The sequence below is a fragment of the Protomyctophum parallelum genome (assembly GCF_964188405.1).
Source record: "Protomyctophum parallelum genome assembly, chromosome: 16".
NCBI classification, from domain to species: Eukaryota; Metazoa; Chordata; class Actinopteri; order Myctophiformes; family Myctophidae; genus Protomyctophum; species Protomyctophum parallelum.
The window spans coordinates 22,841,834-22,865,405 of NC_139711.1; positions in this window are offsets into that span (position 1 = coordinate 22,841,834).

Sequence of the window (23,572 nt, forward strand, 5' to 3'; positions counted from 1 at the left end):
GACATCTTATTTGAGAACATTTAACATAGAGAGATAACATCTACAAGATACATGATGTCACAAAACTGCAACTTGTTTGCTTATATACTAATGCAGTTGGTTGGTTCTCACTGACATCAAGACATTCAAAATGACCCATATTTTCATTTATAAAGCCATTCTTGGTGACCTGCCTCCTTACATTTCCTCCAAATGTAATTTGCTAAGAAATGGTATAAACCTCAGATCAAATGTCTGGCTACGGTGTGTAGTACCAGCCTTCACATCTGAGGGGGGTAAAAAGTGTCTCACTTTCTTTGGCCCCTGGTCGTGGAATGGTCTGCAGTCCAGACTAAAATTGGCCTTGAAAGTTCCTTTGAGAAGTTTCAAAAGGATCATCTTAAATGTACATTCCAACACCTGCTCCATGTTCGGATGTGTATATAGCCTTTGTACAGGCTCATATATAATTTTAAGAAATCCTGTTTATAATGTACATTGTGTATTTGCTCTGTGCACAATGTCCTGCACCTGGTTACTGTTAGTGTTCCATTTTGGAGATTTGTTGTATAAATATTGTATAGGTTTCTTGAGGTATGTCATGTATTATTGGCTATTTGACATGTACAGTACATGTAGCTTTGAAGTGTAATTTTGTTTCTGCCTCTTGGCAAGTTCCTACTTGCAAAAGAGACTCAGGGCTCCATCTTGCGCCACCCTTATCCCTTAATTATCCCTAAACTAATTAGCAATTTTTTACTATTTAAAAAAACTAGCCGAGCTAGTTGAACTGTGAGCTTGTAGATCGGCTATTTGAACTATTTTAAAAGTTTTTTTTTTAATAGTAAAAAATTGCCAATTAGTTTAGGGATAAGGGATAAGGCAAGATATAGCCCTCAGTCTCAATGTGTTTTTACTGGTTACATTTTAAAAATCACACCCGTGTGAACTGAGTGGTGCAACTCCCCCCCCCCCCCCCCCCCCCCCCCCTCTCTCTCTCTCTCTTTCTCTCTCTCTCTCATTAGCAGGCAACAGTGCAGCACTCTCTCTGTTTCTGGCACAACAGCGCCCCTACTGGTACTAATAGTCATAGCTACTAGTGCTCACAGTCACATAGGCGCATGGGTGGGTTAACGTCACATAGATAGGCGGACACGGACATTGCTGTTCCTTGGAGTGGTTGCACCACTCAAAAATAATGAAAATTGTTGCACCGTGTACTTGAAAGTGTTAAATATCGGGACACATCGGCTGAATAACTGCCGGCACTAATGTCATCCAAAAAGTCAAATAATGGACAATACATCGGCCAAACCAATATAACGGTCTTACTCCAATGTTGTTGCCTTCCAAAACGTGAGGGGAGGAAGTACAGTTTAAGCTAACAATTTCAGTTGGAATAGCCTGTGTTTATGAGAGCATCATCAAATTAGCCCTTTTTGTATTCAAATCAATTATTCCTCAACAATCCAAAGCAGCAACAGGTGAGGATGGGTGATAAAAACAAACAAACTAACAGCATGTTTTCATAAAGCCTGCAGTGCCACTTGTCTGTGGGGCCCCAACTTGTTAGCAGAGACTCAAAGACAGCAACAGGTGTTCTTTTCACTGCTTTGTTTGATCTAAAGACACCTATTTTAATTCAACACAAACTAGTTCTTTGATCATTACCATATGCCTTAAACCTTTACTGTGAAAGAAAAACTCACTTATTGTTCTTCCCAATTCATTATGTTTCATTCAGTATTTAATTTGTATAACAATTAATTGACTTTTTACTTCAGCTGATTACCAAGTGTTTAATTTCTTCGTCTATTTCAATGTGTAATATTTAAGAATGTAATTAATTTCTTTTGCATGAAACACAATTGATTCATTAAAAAGGCAGATGTTCTCTTATCGTTTTCCCAGAAGGTTTTCACCCCTAATTTCCTGTTCTATTTCAAACCTATAAACAGTTAATTCAAGGCATGTCCCAATTAGGCCACCTTCAATGGTAATGGTGGATTGTCACTTAGCTATTCAAAGTTAGTTGACCTTACAAAATCTAAATTAAAGGGAATTCATTTTCATTGAAATTAACAATATGCCATAACAACCAATCATAGCTTAGCAGAGCTTGAAAGGTTTTCAAGGCACCAACGATTTACGCACACTAAAATTTCACTTCAATTCATATCATTTATTTATTGAATTGGGCCAAAATGAGGCTTCATCGATAATCATACCCAGATGACCCGAAAACAGTTTCGGTAGAACAACACACACAATAAACATGTTGCTGCTAGTATAAACTACAACAAAGACAACATGTAATATTGGTATGGCCTCCATGTCCAATCTTTAGCTATCAATTGTAGTTACAAACAAAGCATGCAGTTCATGAACGAATGGTTAGATTCACCCAGGCGGAAAAAAAATACATTTATTAACATTTTTGAAAGTATACTAAATGTACTTATGTGTACTTGAAACTATTTGAATTTAAATTGTGTTATTTTGAAACCGCTTAAAACACTTACAGCGCTAGCATTTATTGATAAATTAGGATCTAATTCACGCCAGCATTTTCCCCATTTGAGCTCTTATTTTGAAAAGCCACATTTCCAGTCTACCTCGAAGTAGTATTATCCTAGTAAGCTCAACGGAGCCTGGACACTGGACAGGCCTTGTTTACAAGAATCCAAACCGGGGCACTGGAGGGCTCCACATCGTCGGCTCTGTGCCGTCAAAGAAACGTTGTTTTGACCAAAAATGCCATCTGGGACAAGGAATAGGAGATACAGGCGATTGAAAGTATGGAAAAAATATATTTATTTTTCGCCTGGGCAGAGTTGTTCATAGAGTGTGTCTATTTTCTGCTCACATTTCAAGTCACGGATGCAACAAACCGTTAACTTCAGTGCTATGTTGTGGTGTGCATGTCAGTCTGTACTCTAGTACAGCGATAGCCCCTCTCGGGACCCTACATAAAGCTTTTCTGAAATTTTGATGAGTTTTATGTTGGGTCCCTGGTCAGAACTATATTTTCGTATGGAAATTCCAGAACGCGGAAGTAGAAATTCTCTCTAAAATAGAAGCTGCGCCATGTGACGGCATTTTTTTGCCTTTGTTATTCTGAATTCGGTAACTTTAAGTACCTATACATCCCGCTGCGAATATCTCCTGTGGCGCGGAAGCCGTTAAGTATTTTTAATCTTTGTTTGACCGATTTGGTCGCTTTATTTCTTCTTGTTTGTTTACCGTTTATTGTACCGCCTCCCGGTGTGCGGTTGGCTTGTGCGGCTACGTCCCTGCCTCTGATCTGCTCTGTCATAGCTATAGCGCCACTAGCTAGCCAGATAGGCGGTACAATGAGGTGTCAATAAACAAGGAAGGAAGAGAAGAATCCAAGCTTCCAATTCGGGCAAACATATTAAAAATACTTAACGGCTTCCGCGCCACAGGAGATATTCGCAGCGGCATGTATGGGTACTTATACTAAACATATTCAGAAACGCTCACACGAAAAAATATCGTCACAGAGCGCGGCCAGGCGCTAAAACATGTTGTTTATGTTTAAGAATGGCTGTGTACCAGGTGGCATGGTAGTAGTGCAACAGGACCCAATGCTATCTGGGTCGTCAAAATGTCAGAAACTTCAGTAGCATTTGGGTTCTGCTTGGAGGGCTAGTACAGCGAGTAATGTTAACTTCAGTGCTATGTTGTGGTGTGCATATACATGTCTATACTCTGGTACAGCGAGTAACGCTGCATGGTTAGGTTTGTTTTGTGAAGTCATGCATGTATGAGTAGCAGACTGAGCTGTAATTGGTCTACTTCTAGGCACATACAGACATAACAGACAAACTCTGTTCAAGATGGGCTAATGAAAGACAGACAGACAGACAGACAGACAGACAGACAGACAGACAGACAGACAGACAGACAGACAGACAGACAGACAGACAGACAGACAGACAGACAGACAGACAGACAGACAGACAGACAGACAGAAAGAAAGAAAGAAAGAAAGAAGCGATCTATTCTGTAGCCATTACTGGGCAATAGATATTGATTTGTGCTCTACTTCAACAGTGGAATACTCTGTGGCGATCCACCATTCATTTGTTAATCTGTCTGCAACTGTGGGTGGATAGAGCAAACACAGACAAGAGCCAAAACACCAAAGTCTACTCAACATTTTATAAACAAATTCATCAATGTTGGAGGGACTCAGCATAGGCCAAAGGAGTCTTCGAGGAGATATGTTATAGAGCAACACTGCCACCTACTGGTGCTCTGGTCACAGCCATTACAAAAGCAGACAGAATGTTGGCACAGGCGCTGGCATTAAGATGAGAGCACACATGGCTCTGCCAAATACTGTCATATTGTGTTTTCTGGTTAAAAGAGACAACCACTGATTCAGCTGTTGCGAGGCAGAGGGGAGATGAGCATATGGCCACCCTAACTAATACAGGAGGACAACCCTGGCAATGTTAATCATAATCTGGAGATTTTAATTGAGATGGAAAGTTTAGTTTGAGACAGAAAGATGTTCAAGGTTAGTGTGGGGGGTGGAGCATTTATTATATCTTTCTGGTGAAATAACTGCTGATTATTATAAACTTTAATTTATTTTACAATAGGCTACACTTACATAAAGAGAGGTTCAAATAATGCTAAAGTTTTTTATTTTTTTATTCTACAAATTGAAATTGATCTTAGGCTAGGCCTATTTATGATAACCAAAGTTATAGGATAATATAATATAATAGTTATAGGATAACATAGAGACCAATACCCTAAACTAGGCCTATAACCAAATGTTTAAGCAAAATGTAACCTTACTTTGAGATGAGCCCAATGGTGTTTCTGCTTCTTCAGGGTACAGGCCAAATATAGTCTCATCCTTCTTTCCATTTATTTACAGGAACTGTCCGGCTGGAAGTACAAAGGCAACATGACATTTCAAAGGTACATTTAATATCAGACAATGTGTTTACAATGTATTAGCATTTTGCTTAGATTAAATGTCATGACACAGAACTCCAGTCAACAAACGACAGCAAAAGGTCAAGAATAAAGAGTCCCAAGAAAACAATGAAGCTAGGCTAAAAGTACATCAAACCTAGCATGGACAAGCAAACAGTACGGACTATGGAGGGGAAGTGAGGACGCTGGCGTCGACTGTTCGCCGCTTCACCTCCCAATGTATGAATGAATGAACCATTGTAAGCGCTTTGAGTAGGCACGTAGTGCATAGAAAAGCGCCATAAAAATGCAATTCATTATTATTATTATAGCTGTGTTTATGAATAACATTAGCCAGAGCTAGAATAACTATACATACTATATATATATATAAGACGCTATAGTGAATATATCTAGTAGTAGACATCTGCAACTGTCAAATGAACTCCTTTCACCTGGGCCAGGCTCTGCCAGTGGGCCTAGGCCAACTCAGCCATTTGAGGCTCAACCAATCAGGCTCTGCCAGAGGGCCTAATGAGGCCAATTGAGGCTCAACCAATCAGGCTCTGCCAGTGGGCCGAATTGATTGCCAAGTACACTTTTCAGTTTGCAGTCTTCACACACAGGCACATACAGATCTCCATGTGGGACACCGGCTGACAGTTAAAACGGGTGCTATGACAACGTATATTATTAGGTTCCTAAGTTGCATCGTTCCCAAGTAGGCCGGTGGCCGACTGCAACGGGCACGTACAGGTCTAGTCTCTTCAAATGGGGGTCCACGGGCTAATTAGTGTCAATTTGGGGAGTTTGGGAACCACTGATATAAGGAATGAGCAGTTGGTTTCAGCGTAGTAAAAGTTAAAGTTGAGGCTGACATACCTTTCTTTTTGTCAGTCTGACAATTATGGAGTAGCGAGGCATTACAGGAACATGTTTGCTGGCCTGGACATTATTGGGGAAATAAATACATTCTTGTTCGAACTATGATGAGGCAAATTACATAAAAGGCATTTAAAAGCTGAAGGAATAAAATAGGAGTTATAATTAATTGTTTTACTTACATTTAATAGTCTGCTTTTCCTGTCACTCACCTGTCAAACGTTACGTGTGACAGGTGTTTGATTGTCATTAAACTACATATTGTCCCCACCCCCCTCTCTCTCTCTCTCTCTCTCTCTCTCTCTCTCTCTCTCTCTCTCTCTCTCTCTCTCTCTCTCTCTCTCTCTCTCTCTCTCTCTCTCTCTCATATGAATCTGTTTCAATACATTTTATTACTTTTTAACTCGTGGCAAACATATATAATCGGTGGCAAACCATTACTGTGGAACTTCCTGTGGCATTTTGAGATGACCTGTCATTTGTCTTTTTTTTAATCTTTTTTCTTTTTATGAACAAAAGATATACGATTAAACATACCAACAAATCCTTGGAGCATTTGCTGGATGTATGCCGTAGGCACAGCATTCTTATCATCCTAAACAAATAAAAGCATGTTAAGCACATGTATCCACAAGGCCTGCAACACAATCGTGTAAATGTGTAATTTGATGCATGGCCCCCCTAGGGGCCAGTTCATGTCCTACATATCTTAATTCCTCTGTGCAGTCTTCAGTGATTGAATGTCATGGTACTCTGGCTTAATTAATCAACGGTGGCTCCATCACTGTTGATATACTAACCCACATTAGCATTCGCAAAATTAATGTTGGTTCATTCCTGCGCAAGGTCCATGGCACAAAATCATTTCCTCACACCCCACTGACCCTTTATTTAATTGTCTTCATTCTGTTCCTCTTATAATTTATACAGTAATATTATGTTTATTCTATCCATCATAGTTCTAATTTTAGGCATTTACTGTAGCAGTTCCAGGGGGTCCCCACCTAAATGATAGTTTGGAACCACATGGACCCTTATGGGTCTGTAACCCTGAGAGTGTACAAACGGAACCAAATGGTCCCAGAAATGGAAATGCCATTTGTACACTCTCAGAGTTAAATTAACATTGATACTTTACAATATAAATTGGAGGTCCCAGAGATAGAAATGCCATTAAATGGGCGTCCGTAGACTAATGCATGTCAAACTGGGGGTGCTTGAAATGAAAATGTTTGAGAATCACTGCTAGAACCGTAATAAAAAATTTCTCCTATGGGGGTCCCTGGCATCTTTTCAAATGGGGTCCGTGGGCTAATAAATGTCAATTTAGGAAAGGACATGAAAAGGTTTGGGAACCACTGCCATAAGTGGTGGAAAGTATACTGGTAAGTAGGGATGTCCCCATCACTTTTTGTTTTGCTCTCGATCCGATTCCGATCATTTGATTTTGAGCATCTGCCGATACCGATTTTTCCCGATCCGATATTTCTATTTTATAGAACACATTTATGGCATATCACAATAGTACAATATCCCAAATCACAGACAATTTCCAGTCTAATATCATGATATGGATATAATATTGATACTATAGGGATGTCCCGATCACGTTTTTTCCCGATCCGATTCTGATCATTTGAAAATGACGTGATCGGCCCCGATTTCCGATCACCCGATCCGATCGGGACAAGTATATTTACTCAAGTACAATGGTGGAAAAAGTACTCACAATTCTTACATAAGTAAAAGTATCAATACACAATATAAAACTACTACGTTACAAGTAAAAGTGCGGAATTCAAAATGTACTTGAGTGAAAGTATTGGTATCAAAATGTACTTAAAGTAGCAAAAGTAGAAAGTACTCGCTATTTGCAGAATGTCCCATTTCACACATTTAAATGTGTAAAAAAAATCATTTGAATATAGCAGATCTACAAGCTCACAATGAAATGGCCAAAATATATACAGGGTTGAACTGTTTAATGTATGTTTTCTATCTAAGTCAAAGAATAGCCTAACTAGTAACTAAAGTTTTCAAATAATTGCAGTGGAGTAAAAGTACAATATTTGCCTCCGGGATGTAGTGGAGTAGAAGTACTGGAAATTGGAAATACTCAAGTAAAGTACAAATACCTCAAAATTGTACTTAAGTAGGCTGCAATACTAAAGTAAATGTACTATTCTTTACACTGAGGTACTTTTTTCTCTTTTTCTTTCTACTTCTACTCCACTACATCTCGGATACAAATGATGGACTTTTACTCCACTACATTTATGTGTAAGCTTTAGTTACTAGTAGCTTTGTAGATTTTGATTATTACTACAACACTATACATTAACCACATCATTTCGGCCATTTTAAAATCTGAAGATCTACAAGCTCACAATGCGTCACATCGAGCTTGTAGATCTGCTATTTTAAATTAATCTTGAAAGGCCTACATTTGAAAACCTGAAAGGGGACATTCTGCATAATGAGTACTTTCACTTTTGGTACTTTAAGTACATTTTGAATTCCAGACTTTTACTTACTAGTATTGCAGTGTATTGATACTTTTACTCTTACGAAAAGATTGTGAGTATGTTTTGGCCCCTTCCTACATGTAGATCACACTCAGCTGTGAGTGTGATCTACTGCAGTGGTTCATGTAGATCACACTCAGCTGTGAGTGTGATCTACTGCAGTGGTTCATGTAGATCACACTCAGCTGTGAGTGTGATCTACTGCAGTGGTTCATGTGGTACATGTAGATCACACTCAGCTGTGAGTGTGATCTACTGCAGTGGTTCATGTAGATCACACTCAGCTGTGAGTGTGATCTACTGCAGTGGTTCATGTGGTACATGTAGATCACACTCAGCTGTGAGTGTGATCTACTGCAGTGGTTCATGTGGTACATGTAGATCACACTCAGCTGTGAGTGTGATCTACTGCAGTGGTTCATGTGGTACATGTAGATCACACTCAGCTGTGAGTGTGATCTACTGCAGTGGTTCATGTAGATCACACTCAGCTGTGAGTGTGATCTACTGCAGTGGTTCATGTGGTACATGTAGATCACACTCAGCTGTGAGTGTGATCTACTGCAGTGGTTCCCAAACTATATGTCAGGGACCCCCAAATTGACACTAATTAGCCCATATAAATTAGTATAGGCATTATGGAGAAAAAAAGGGGGGGGGGGTCAACCTCAAACAAATTGCAAGATAAACTTTTTCAGTCCTAAGAAATCCCAGTGGTGGAACAATATTATCAACCTAAATAAGGCAAAATTCTCTAAATTGAATTCTGATTTAAGTAGCATGTGACGTGTCAAACTAGGTGGTTTTCATGATTCTGAATCCATTGCAAGCATTCGTTTTGCACGAAAAACAATCCTTGGGCTAAAAACGGCCATTGTCCAAATGTGATCACCATCACATCTGTGATGACGGCTATAGTCTCAAGGATTGTTGTGTGTGTGTGTGTGTGTGTGTGTGTGTGTGTGTGTGTGTGTGTGTGTGTGTGTGTGTGTGTGTGTGTGTGTGTGTGACGTGTGTGTAACCATGTGTGTGCAGCTGGGGGGTAATGAGTCGGATGCCATTTTGAGAGATGCCGTTTACGAGCGTCTGGGCTGATGTCGGCGGCGAGGAGGGGATATGAGGGATTCAGGAAAGAGTGTGAAGCACACTTAACAGAATGTGACAGGCGCAAAATGACAGTTTGGCCCGAAAGCCAGGACACACGAGTGCATGCGAACACATGCATGGACACACACACACACACACACACACACACACACACACACACACACACACACACACACACACACACACACACACACAGGTAGGTATGGGTATATGAGGAGGCAATTTAATCTGTTCCACCAAACGCAAATCAATGTCTGTGTCTGTCTCTGTATTTTCGAGCCACACACAGTGCCAATCAGTTGGGAGACGAGGGATTCTGAGACAGGGACAAAACAAAGTCATCGCTGGGCCTCCAAGTGGCCGTGACAGCTGGAGTAGTGGCTATTAGACAGATTAACCCGGGGGACTCCTGACCTTCCCTCTCGGCTCAGAGCGGTCACTTCACTCTATGTCCATTTCTATATATTTTACCTTTGGGGACACAGTGATACATGACGTCTATAAGTAAGGTCAAATGGCTGCAATATTCCCCTCTCCCTTGTCACCTACAATATTGTCATCTATTGTACATAATAACTCATTGTTACTGGAACTACTCCACTGTGCCCTGGCCTGTCAATGTTAAATTCAATTACAAACTAGAAAATGAGCACCGGACGGTCTCCGCCAGGCCAGGTAATTTTGGGCCAGCAAAGTTTGGAATTGTGGATTCAAAAGAGGCCACCTGCACTTTGAAAGCCAATCTTAGCCGATCAGGATGGAATATGACAAATTGGACAGATCCGCCTTAATGACATGACTATATAGAGATAATGGGCGCGTTCGGAAATACCGCACCGGAGCCGCCTATTAGTTTGCATTGCACAGTGCGCTATTTCCGAAAGCACCCAATGTGTAGCAATTTGTGTGATGTTTGGAGTGGACCAAATCTCTCACACTCACACTCACACTCTCACACTCACACACACACACTCACACACACACACACACACACACACACACACACACACACACACACACAGAGTTCGTATTTATTAGTTATAGCCTATGTGAAAAAAGAAACAATGGAATGCACACATGCCCCATACACATATTCTCAAATTCATGCATAAGTGTGCAGCTGTGCACATGCACGGTGTGCACACATATTTAGGCTATATTGCGCGCACGCAGCCACACACACACATGCATTTTGCTAAGGTAGTAAGGAGGAAGAGCAAAGAAGCAAACCATATATCGTAAATAACTACGGTAGCTCTGCAACTAAATGAAAGGCCTACAGACACACGAACCGGAGGTTTCGTGGCTTTGGCTTGAAGCCTCGAAACATATTCAAAACGCCAGGAGCTAGCAGATTTACACCGACGCCGCTGTCTGATTAAATGTGATGTTTCGGGATAAAATACACCTTCAGCGGGAAGCAGAGGAGAAAGCCAGGGGGGCGGGGGCTGTAGGCCCCCGTTGCATGTGCGTGACACCTTAATTGCATCAATGATTATCCCCCCCCACATTACGCTCCCCTCGCTCATATTTATGGTTGCGTCCAATTTTCATTATGCTCTTCATTATGGAGCATAAATAATCCACATAAATGTGCCGCCTATACCTCGAGTAACCCCATAACATTGCCAAGCGTTATTCATCTTGTCCCCGGACGGTGATCTTACATTACCTGGTTGAATTATGTCTATTAGCCGCACGGGGCCCCTCCCACCCCATCACGCTGGTGGTCCAGAGACGACAGAATTAACTGTTAAGGCTTTACAGCATCTTCCTTACCCACAGATACTATTAATCTGCTTAATAGCCACCATGACCCCTTTCATCCTGTTTCATAAAATAAAAATATGAATAAAGCCCATTACGGGCCTCTATTGTGGAGAGGCTCGGCGATGAATCAGCCGTCTTCTATTAGAAGGATTGCCTGTGTGACAAGTCGGGTCGACCATACACACTCCATTCATCTCCTCTGTTTGCTTTACTGGAGGTGTTGTTGAGCCCTGCTTTAATGCTGAGGTGTCCGGAGTCACTGTTTGTGCTCCACTTTACAGTGATGGAGAGAGAGAGGGGGGGGGGGGGGGTTGGGGGCGGGAGAGACAGAATGAGGATGAAGGAGAGGAGAGGAGAGGAGGAGGAATGACAGTAATGTCGAAAAAGATAAAATACAGGACAACAATGAGCCCCTAACATCACGATTCCGGGCATGTCATAACAGGCAAACATCTGTCAAAAATAGCTATATGTAGATCTGACAAAGAGATTTGGTATATAGAGGGAGAATAGAAGTGGGCCAAGGATAAACCCCCCGGGGGAACCCGAGTCAATGTATGGAGGGTATAATGGAAGTGGTAAAAGCGAACACAGTCCATCTACAAAATGTCTATTTGCTGCTTGTAGATTTGCCTTTCTTCCCAAATGTTATCCTATTTTAACTATAGACCTACAGACGTACGTACAGATACTCCTATTATGTGATGCCCAGATTAGGGATGCTATAAATTAATTTATGAATGAATGATGAACCATTGTAAAGCGCTTTGAGCACTTGGAAAAGCGCTATAAAATGCCATTAAAAATGCCATTCATTATGTGGTTGTAGACTTTAAACCTAGCTTTGGACTATTGGGGACTACTGGAGAGACGTATTTTGGGGGTGTAGAGTTGAAACAGAAAGTTTTTTAATTAAAATGTTATCCCACGATTTTGCAACCCATTTCTTTTCACCCAGTGTCAATTTCTAATGTAATCCTGGGCGCTACACTTCCTCTGCCAACCTGGGGGGGGCAGTGGACTGACCTTATGCTCCCTTTTATGCATGAGGAGTCCAAGGTGCTTCTTTTCACCTGACAGGGGGGAGTTTTCCCGTCCAGACGTAGCGCGTGGAAGGGACACGTTATTCCGACCAGTTCCTTTCCCCTCCATCAGGCACCCCGGCTGGCCAGGGGGAGGTAGTTTATAGGCCATGCAGGATTACTGCATGTTTTTTGTGAGGGTATCTACCCTAGGGGACACGGGGAGAACATGCAAACTCCACACAGAAAGGCCCTTTCGCCAACCCCGCCTTGGGGAAAGAAACCCTTTTAACCTTACAGAAAAGCATGAATGCCAAGTTTTCTTACATCTTGTGATTTCTGCAGGTTAAATGATTCAATGAAGGACATGATATAGAATCTGCAGTCAGAACCATCTGCTCCACTGCTCTTTGCCAGGGCAAAGGGCATGTACATATGCAGTAATGCGTGCGTGCATCTGTGCGCGTTTGTGTGCATGCAAGTATTTGGGCAGCTGGACATTGTTGAATTATGGAAAAAGGTACCTGGGAAGAATGGTTAAGTTCTTTTTCTGCCCAAATGTCCTCTTCATTCTCCTATTTGTAGAGATTCAAGGGAAAATGTGTTTGCTTCATCTTCTTGCGCTGACATTAAACAAAAGCATTAGGCCTAATGGGTAAATGACCGAGTGTCACGTATAGTCTGTGGGTTGTGCAATTCAAATCAGTTCTTAGTCACGACAGTTTACTAATGAATGGAATCATGGTTAACAAGAAAGCTATTTTGCTGCTTTACTAAAGGCCTTTGAGCAAATTCTCAATTTGCGTATCTATAACACTGCCCTTGAATTGTTCAGGCACAACTGGTGAAGGAATTAATTCCAGATATTACCAAGTGCAGTACACAGCCTCCCAGGCATGACTTTGAGTCTTTATCTGCAGCAAGCACAATTAAGATAAGATAAAGATAAGATAAGATTTTATCGATCCCCAAAGCAAAGGAAAATGCAGGTGCCATTGCAACAACAGCAGTGCAACTGTAAACACCAGAGAGGTGGTACTGGTTACATGAAAGATTCAAGGACCAAATCAGGATAGATTATAATAAATAAATGTTAATTGCCCATCGGATACACTGACCCCAAAGAAGGTGGACACGGCAACTATTTCCTTGTTGATTGCTGCTACAATGTCTGAAACAAGAACAATTTACAATTAGGCATTTACAGTATAGCATGGATGCCCTTAAGCTTACGGACAACACAGGTGATACATCAAATGCATATAAATAGTCTAGGAGTCTAGGACCTATCATCAGTCTAACAGTAATAATCTCTAGATTGAAACTATAAACAGGCCTATAGGACGTCAGGTAAATAATGACCTGATCTAATTTTAATCATTTAACCTTTGCATAAGGCTGCAAGGTCATCGAAGTTAGGGCAAGTGCTATGGGCTGAGGTGGAGTCTGAAGAGTAGCCGCAATTTACAACTCTAGATTTCTTTATAATGGGATGAATTTAGAGTTGCAATACCCTCCATTGACTCCCTACTCATCCAAATTGCGTTTGCGATCTGCTTGTATCGGGATTAAACAACGTTAAACAACGTTTAATACCTTGAATTATCCTCTTTCAATCTGCCGAGCTTTTGTTTCATAAAAATCCACCGTAGACATGTTATGAGATACTTTCTGTAAAGAAATTATGTGCATGTGATTCTTTTTCTAAGTTCTGGAGTTTGGAAGCACTCGTTGTAAGTCACTGAACGGCCCTGTGTAACACCGGTTTCGAAATTTGCACATAGTGCTGGAGGCAGCAGCTCGACCCATTAATAAAAAAAGAGTGCTTCCAAAAAGCAACACTTGGAAAAAGTGATCACATGCACATAATTTCACATGCATAGAATTTCTTGACAGAAAGTAGCTCATAACATGTCTACGGTGGATTCTCAAAAGCTTGGCAGATTGAAAGAGGATAATTCAAGCTTGGCCTAGAGCTGATGATGGTGAGTTTAACTCAAACAGAATTAAAAGACAAGGTGTAATGGTGGGTGTAAAGTTGGCCGAGTGGCCAAGGCTCTAAAAATACCTTTTAGGGTGTTTTATGTTTCCCTGTTGCAGTGTATTTACAGTGGAAACACAGGCCTATCAAACAAAAGAAACACTGAAGACTAAACTTACAAAAAGACAACATAGAAAATCTCTTGAAAACTAACTGGGGAAACAAACCCAGAACTTGAGAAACTGTGTTAGGCTATAAACCCTGCAATGACGGGCCCCCTATAGCAGCTCTCCCTGGGTGTTACCTTCTGGTTGCCTCAAGCCAAACTGAACTGACTCAGCAACCCTCAATGCCCCTGCAGCCTCCCTCTTATACTAGGCAAGACTATACCAAGGAACAGTTCTGTGATTGGTAACCCACTTAACTCAACAACTGGCTAACCACAGCCCATGAGTTAACTTACACAATTATCTAGTTTAACTGAACCAATTCAATGACATTTCAGATACATTACATGGGCTACAACATCAAGATAAATAGAACATAACACAAGACAGACAACACTCCTGCTCGATAGCACTTGGTACCTTCCTCCACTCAATCAAGAGGATCACCAGTACTGCAGGAGAGCCAGGTGCAAAACAATTACACTTAAACAAAATTGAACATAAACATATATGCTGTGAAAATCTTTGCAAAGTACTTGTGTTCTCTTTTACAATTCACTGTGAGTTACAAATAATAAAAATACAAATATGCACTCATGTCTATTTCCACAGTCTTCCAAGCCGGCCGGCAAAGTTAGTTACAGTAATTGGATGCAACTGTGTAGTTTAGGTGTGTGAATTGTTCTCCATCAGTGTATGTGTATTGGACACGGGCTGCCCCGTGACAGGGGGTCTTAAGGCGAGATTTATAAGTCGCTATGGTGTGGGCCACTTTCACATGGGAGGGGAGCTCATTCCACAGTTTGGGGGCTATGACAGAAAACTAAGGCTCTGTCACCTCTGGTCTTTAAATGTGCCTTTTTTGTGACCTTGAGATTCAACTGGCCTGCAGAACGCAATGACCTTGAGGGAGTTTAACCCATTCTGACCTGAGATCAGATTCATACGGAGGTTTCCACTGGACACACACTGGTCTGATTAACCCATTCTGACCTGAGATCAGATTCTAAAAATGTCAGTCGTTCTTCGATTTTTCAAAAATAGCAGACCTACAAGCTCGTATCGCGCCACTCGGTGGCGCGATATGAGCTTGTAGATCTGCTATTTTTCAATAGCTAAAGCATAACATGATGCTGACACCAAAATGGGTGCCCGTTCAGAATGGGTTAAACCTTTATAAGATCACAGAGATACTGAGGTGCAAGACTGTTCAGTGATTGACAGTCTTAAAATCAACTCTAAAACGAAACGGGGAGCCAGTGAAGAGGTCAGTTGTAGACGTGCCATGGAGGCCTGGTTTGAGCAAACATACAAAGCATTGCAGTAGTCTAATGGAGGCCTGGTTTGAGTAAACATACAAAGCATTGCAGTAGTCTAATGGAGGCCTGGTTTGAGAAAACATACAAAGCATTGCAGTAGTCCAAACGAGAGGAGATAAAAGCATGAATGACACATTCAAAATCGTTAAAAGAAAGCACAGACTTGATTTTGGCGAGCAGCCTCAGGTGATAAAAGCTCTCTCTCTCTCTCTCACACACACTCACACACACACACACACTGAACACAATTGGTCATTACTAATACTCATTATAAGATGGCACCATTTCTGTCTACTTGCACTGTGTCACAGAGGTTGGCCGTGGACAGTTCAGACATCACCTGCCTGCCTAGAATCAAAGGGGATTCCAGGCGAACAGAAACTACAGCCCTTTTCTTCCTGTAAGGTTAGCAATGCATGCTGAAATGCAGATGAAGTCATTGGTAGGCAGGTTTCTGACCGTCCGCATCCCACCTCTGAGACGCAGAATGAGTGGACTGAAATGGTTCCCTCAAATGAGCATTCGGGAGGACAAATTATAATATGAAGAATTGAAGATAGTGAAGTCCATTATTTTTTTTAGCATTATGTTACAATTTAGCTGTTGATAAATAGCAGATCTACAAGCTCATAGCGTGGCACCGAGTGCCACGCTACGATCTGCTATTTTTTTTTTTTATTGTGAACATGTGCGTTTTTAATGTTTTAACTAAAGATCTTTGCTTCTGGGTTCCTGGAACAACATATTTTCAGATGGGGGTCCGCGGGCAAATACAGATCATTCTGGGGCTCCTTGGCATGAAAAAAGTTGAGCACCACTGAAATAACATGGGTTTTTCAGAAAACCGTCAGGATTTAGAAGACATTTGTAGAATCGTTCTCAGGTCTAAATGGGTTACGCAAAAGTAACAATTCCACAAAGTAGAATACTAGATACAAATAAAGGTTCTGCATTCAATATTCACATAAAAATATACTTTGAACCAATAAAGTACCAAAGTAAAAGTACTCGTATTACTGGATTTTAATAATCTGTTAAAATGTTCATCACTTTAATGTTGCAGCTGGTAAAGGTGGGGCAGATTGAAATGACTTTGTCAGTGACAAAGTAATTTCAATCTTTTAAATTGTCACGTTCTTATTGCATAATGCAGTTAGGTATGTTTTCTATTAATATTCAAAATCTGTCATTAAAGCTGTCAATTGTATAATTGTAATGGTGTGAATAATTTAATATTTGACTCATTCTCGATTCCACGAAAACATTTGAAATAGGCTACAATTTCCCTCAGAATACACAAAAACTCTCTCTTTTGCATGTGCACACAAAACAGCCCACCAGCAATATTCGGCAAAAAAAAGCTGCAGATGAAGACATGAAGTCACCTGCTGCTATTTATTAAATGGATGGAACCAGAAAACCAAGAGAAAGCTATCGATATAAAATGGGTGTTGCAGCAGATCACCCCAAATCGTGGTGAATTATCACCCTTTCATCTGGAGAGATGGGAGACATGAAAGCACATTCAAAATTGACACTACTTTTTGTCACGGCTGTGAGTGTAATAATAGCCATTAGGGAGAGAGAAGAGGTTAGTTCTTATGGGAAATGACCTCCTCCCTGCCTCGTATTTGGTAGAAACAACTCGTTCAGAGAGGCAGTCTCATAACAATCCATCAAAACCCTGCCAAAATGCCACGCAGTAACCAGAAAACCTGGCATTTGTAAATGGAATTATCTCGTCTCTCCTGTCTGAGTTCAACTCGGAGGGGGCAGTCACACGAGGGTTTAAATAGAAATCCATTTTCTGGCCTGAAAATCAAAGTAGCCACCGTCCCTCACCTCTCTCAGGGGGGCTTGTCATATCTAGAACATATAGTAGTCATTTTCTCAGCTGTCAAACCATGCTCTCACCCGGCTCAGTCTCACGTTGTCAGTATGTCAACTTCCAATTCTAATCTGCTCAAAAGTGTGATGAAACCATGGATATTTATCCTGTGTGTGTGTGTGTGTGTGTGTGTGTGTGTGTGTGTGTGTGTGTGCGTGTGATACACGTTTGTATATATTAGGGCTGTAACGATACATTTAACCAGCGATACGATACGTATCCATATACATGTACACGGTTGACAGTACCATACATGGACGATTTTGGTTCAGTATGGCGATAAGATTCAATGATTTAAAATCGATACAGTAACTAATTAGAAAATAAATTAAATCTATGTGGATAGTGCAGGTTTTTAAGGGAAATATATGAATATGCATATAACTAAGTAAACAGTGATTCTCTGGCAAATACGTAGACATAGAACACATAGGCAAACATGAACCTTGACATGAACACAGAGAATACACATTTATAGACCTGTATCGATATTGAATGGGAAAGTAATTAAACCCCTCTTTTTCTTTTTTTCTTCTCAAAAGTATAGTATTGATACAATCAATTATTTGCATTGCAAAACGATTCGATACCGATTATTTGCATTGCTAAATGACACGATACAAAGTCAATGTTGCCGTTTACATTTTGATATACTTCGATTTCTTGAAATTAAAATAGAATCTTCAATGCAGTTACTACATAGTTACACCCAGGTCAAATGTATAGAACAATACTATATCTACAGTATATTAGCACACAGGCTATGCATACATACTCAGTGGCTAAATCAACTCTATGCCAAATAGTGAAATCACAGGATGTTTAAAATTCATTCCAGATTTCAGCCCATGCAGTTTGTCGTGTGCGTTTGTGTCTGTGTGTGTGTGTCCTCTGCCGGTCTGGACACGGGTGGCAAAGCACAAAGTAGGTCATGACAGGGGTTAGTATTGCATTAGCGACTGTCACTGCTACGACAGGAGAGCACAGACACCAGGGCACCCTGTCCCCACCCCACCCCAACCTCCTTCTCTGTCGCTCTCAAACCCTCTCTCTCTCTCACACACACACGCTCGCACGCACACACACACACGACTACTTTTAGAGCATCCTGTCACGGATGTGAGCCAGCAGGCCATGACACACATGGAGGGCAGTGTCTGGAACAAGCAGACGTGTCCAGTCCGTCTCAGCTTTAACACCCACTTCTCTCTCTCTCTCTTGTGCGCACGCACGCACGCACGCACGCACACACGCACACACGCACACACACACACATTTACTATATGACAAGGTGTCTGTGTGCTGCAATTAGGCAAATACTAGTATAGGGTCTGTCAGAATCCCAACCACTTGTCCTTGTCAAGGAGCTTCCAACTTTTCTGACACTTGCATATACTTTTTTTCCCCAGACAAAGCTTTTTATTTGGTGTTATTTTAATGTGTGCTCAAAGACTACTATGCCATCCACCCTGGGTTTATATAAGTGCAGGCAACGCAGCCTCTATACTAGTATCCGTGTAGCCTAAAGCCTATATAACTCAGCTTACTGATGTCTCATCTCATTACACTCCCTGTGCCTTCCTGCAGTTCAAACATGCACGTTAAAACAAAAAGGATCCAAGCCGTCTCTGCTGTATACTGCGCATCAAGTGAAGTATTTTTGATGTTCCAACTCTCTCCAGTTTTCCCATCCCGAGAAAGACGGGGGATGATTATGCCGGTGAAAACAGCACGCCATCAGAACAGATTAAGGACAGCTCAGCATGCAGGCCAAATTCCTTGCTGCCTTTTTATCTCTAGAAGACAAGACATGTTACGCAACCCCCGCTCTTTAGGGACCCGGCCGACTTTCCACCCAACTTCCGTCTGCATGTCTGGTGCCTACAAGTCCTCTATTTGATGTGTGACGTTTGAAGCGGCCATACGTGCGACTGGAGTGTATGTGCCTGTTGCTCCTCGTCGCTCTGCACTGCATCCCCTGAGTGGCCACTTTCAAAAGGCCCCTCATGTTAAGTTGGACCTTTCTTGGTTGTACAAATTGCTGTTCCAATAATATGCCACATTGCTTCCTTACCACGTCTGTCTTTTATGATCCAACAAAAGGGCTCATATATTTAGTTGGTTTTGGAGGGCACCTTCCCTTCTTCAACTGTCAAATAATCAGTGGCGTGCACAGATAGACACTAGGGGTGCTAGAGCACCCCCTGCCCTTTTGGCAATGTAATATAAAAATATATAAAAAATATTTGTAGTGTGTGGACCATGCGGTGACATTGATCAAATCTTGATAAAAAAACGCTTCTACTGTATTATTTAGGCCCCCCACAATCTAAAGCTATGTTTCTATGTCAAGTGGTTCTTCGATTAAAAAATAAATAGCAGACCTACAAGCTCGTAGCGCGCCACTCGGTGGCGCGCTATGAGCTTGTAGATCTGCTATTTTTAAATAGCTAAAGCACCAAAATGTGCTGCACAAGGTGCCCTTTTTTTCACTTGAGCACCTGCCCCTCTAAATGTCTGTGCACGCCACTGCAAATAATGAACCTCTCCTGGCAGTGCCCAGTAGCCATCTCCATAGTTAAGACAGCAAGGGCATATGAATGAACATACTGTATCTGTGAATCTGCCCTGTCTCATTTCCAGTTGAAGAGGATGTGTGATTGTGTGATTCAATAATGTTGAACTTCTAACACTGATGAAAGGCGGTATGATGTTCTGTAACAATGGTTGCCACTAATACGATCTCTCATTGCATCGCAGAATTGTGTTAATTAGTCCAATACAATGCCTGGTGAAGTCAATGAATCATTTATTTATCTCCAATTCATGTACACATGAATTAGTTCTACTGACCGCCACTCAGAGAGCTTTCTCGCTTGCTTTTGCTTTCCACAGTAGGCTAGATTATCAGTTCCATGATTCACATTATCTCTGTATCACTGTTAATCTATATCTTTTAGTAGTGTGGTTTTCTTCAACATCCTCTTCATTTTGAACTCTTACTTTCTGCACAAATGAGTAGCCCATACCAAGCATTTCTCATTAGCAATGAACAACCACTTAAACCCTAATACAGTACGTTGTAGATCGGGAGCCTCCAGGGTTCTATAATTGGTCTCCTTCCTTTTTTATCTCGAAATCTATAGCAATATCATTAGGTTCAATTTCAGAGAACACAAAACAATTTGCCTGAGCGTGGCACCGCCACCAACCTGATGTTAAGCTGGAGTCTAAGGTCGATGTGATCCGTTATGATAGGTCAAGTTCAGTGTGGTAAGGGGTGGAGAACATTTACACTGCCTCCCCGGAGTGTTATTTCACTGGTCTTACAGTAAATGACTGCAGAAGCAATACATGCAATTCTTACCATCACATTTGTCATTTTGGGTTTGATTCAGGATGACAATGAGACTGACTGCCGTGCTAGAATGGGAGACTCTCTTTGGCGGAGCCTGGGTGTCGATGGTCGCTGAGGGGGCGCTTGTTTTATATATTATGTATAGTTTTTGTGAGGTTATATAACCCCGCCCTACTAGTAGTTGCGAGCGCTGTAAAACAAGTGCCCATCGAAACCCATGCTCTGCAAAAAGACTCCTGTGCTAGAATAGCAGCTTGCAGAGTGTAGAAAACTGTCTCGACCTTAGCACCAGGGAGATTGTCCTTGATTTTAGAACTGCCAAAGAACTGAACAAGCCACATCATAATCTCACTTCTCAAAGGGGAAAAAATATGTATAATAAACTGTCAGCAACAAAAGACACCCACTAAAAATATTATGTATGCAGGTACACATGCAGTAATCCTCCAATAGTGTAGAAATGGAACCAAAATGGATCAATTTTGACCTTGTAGGCTTGTACGCCCAGGTTACACCACTAGGTCAGTCCCAACAGGTTGTTGTGTAATAGTGGATTGATCAGCAGGTGGCACACTGGCATATGGTGTTTGTGTTGTGTTGTCACCTCTTGAGCTGCACCAGTCAGGACACCCACACACCACAGCATGGGGTATTAGGCCTACTCGCCAAATCCCTTCACATCTTGCTCTCAAAGTTGAGAGCAGGTCACATGCTGTATAGTAAAAGTCCTAGAGTGCAGATGTCCTCAGTGCAAATCAACATATACACAGCCAGGTCATCTCGTTAATGAGTGGACAGTAGTGGTTTCCCGCTGACACCGACAAAGACCAGCTAGATGTGAAGAGCCATTATACATGGGGGAGGAACAAGTGTGATTGTTTGCTGCATGTGTATAGACAGACCTTCAGACTTTCTCGCTGGTACCTGCTCTGCAGACTGCTGCCCTGAACTGGTTGGTACGTTTCTGTATTTCCTTCAACTGTTTTGAAATGCATCGCTATGTGACTGGTTTGGTTGCATTCGACACATCTGAACGTAACCCACCTAATATGCCAAGGATAGTCTGCTGGCACACTGAAGAGTGAACAGAGTCTTAGATGAGCCAGATAACATGCAACCAATGTGAAATTTGCTTTGTGAAAGAAACAGTTACAGCGATTTATTCACCACTCAGTGCCGTCCAGTAAACGTTAAGATCTCAATAAAGGCTCTTTTACCGTGTCTGGACCACTAGTAGGCTAAGGTTGTTTCTCTCCTTGGCTGCATGGGGATACATTCAAATTTAAAAGGCAAAATCAGCTCTGAAAAGGACATGAATCAAGGGAATCCAGAAGAGTTCTTTGTCACTCACTCATACAGGTACATAATAAAACAGACTAGATTTAGAACCATCTCCACCTCCACAAACAATGGCAGTGGAGGGCATAGAATAGATCCTGCGTTAACGTTTTTTTGAAGTGACTTTTCTTCATGCACATACGTTCTTAGGAAAATAAATCTATATTGCAGCTGAATGTAACTAAATAAATGTCATGTTTAGTAGGAATTGTGTCGATTTGAATTCAAGGTAGGTCTGACTCTAAATTCTGCACAAAACCCACAGGTTTTGTACTCGAACAACAAACTTTCACTTTGTTCACACTGGCTGACTGCAAATTAAAAAAGTTCAATATATTCAACAGAGCTTTTTTTCATTGAGGCTTTTCAACCTGACCTATATGCAATAAAAGGCTAAAATCTTTGATTTCTTCAAAATTATTTTTAGAGTGGTGCGCCGTGGTGGATCACCAAGAGCTTCAAATTCAACTCGAGGTGCTTTGCTGCATGTCATCCCCCCTCTCTCTCTGGAATAAGGCATAAAAAGCCTTTTGGGGGTTGGTGAACTGTAAGTCTCAATCTTTTCTGCATAATGCATATGCCAATAAATTACCATCAGGAATGTATGTTAACTCAAGAGTGGCTCATTTCTTTTCATCTGCTCTACAGCGTAGTAGCGCCTGACCTCAGATGGGCATATCACCATGAATCCGTCTCAAAATGCACCTATAGTATGGGAACCAATTCTATATAATGCTCTAGTTCAACTGTCCATTCTGCTTCAAAGCCATTCTGTCTTTCAGCTATAATCTCTATAGGCATCTGGAGTTATACAACGAAAACTCTTTTCATTAATTATCCTAGCTCTTCTCCTCAAGCTAGGATCATAAAGTGTTGGTCGTGTGTGCTTATTTTCAAGGGGTCTCCTTCCTCCTATGGCGGTGGTACCACGGGCTGTGTCCATGCTTTTGCTGCTGGTGCTGTCATTGTCAGCACCAGCGGTAGGCTCCGTCCCCACACAGTACCTGTGTGGCTCTCAGCTGGTGGATGCCTTGTACTTTGTATGTGGGGAGAGGGGTTTCTTCTACAATAATAATAAACCCAACCACACCAACCATAAGCGAGATCTGCAGCAGCGCCCGCTCGGTAAGACCAGAGGGGATTTCAACCAGGTCTGTTCTGCTTTTCATTTGTCTCACCACTATTCTGGTCAGGCTGACTTAAATATGCATTTCCTAATAAACTGTCTGATGTGTTTGATATTACAAATTACCAGTTTAATTGAAAGTCTATGTTAACTG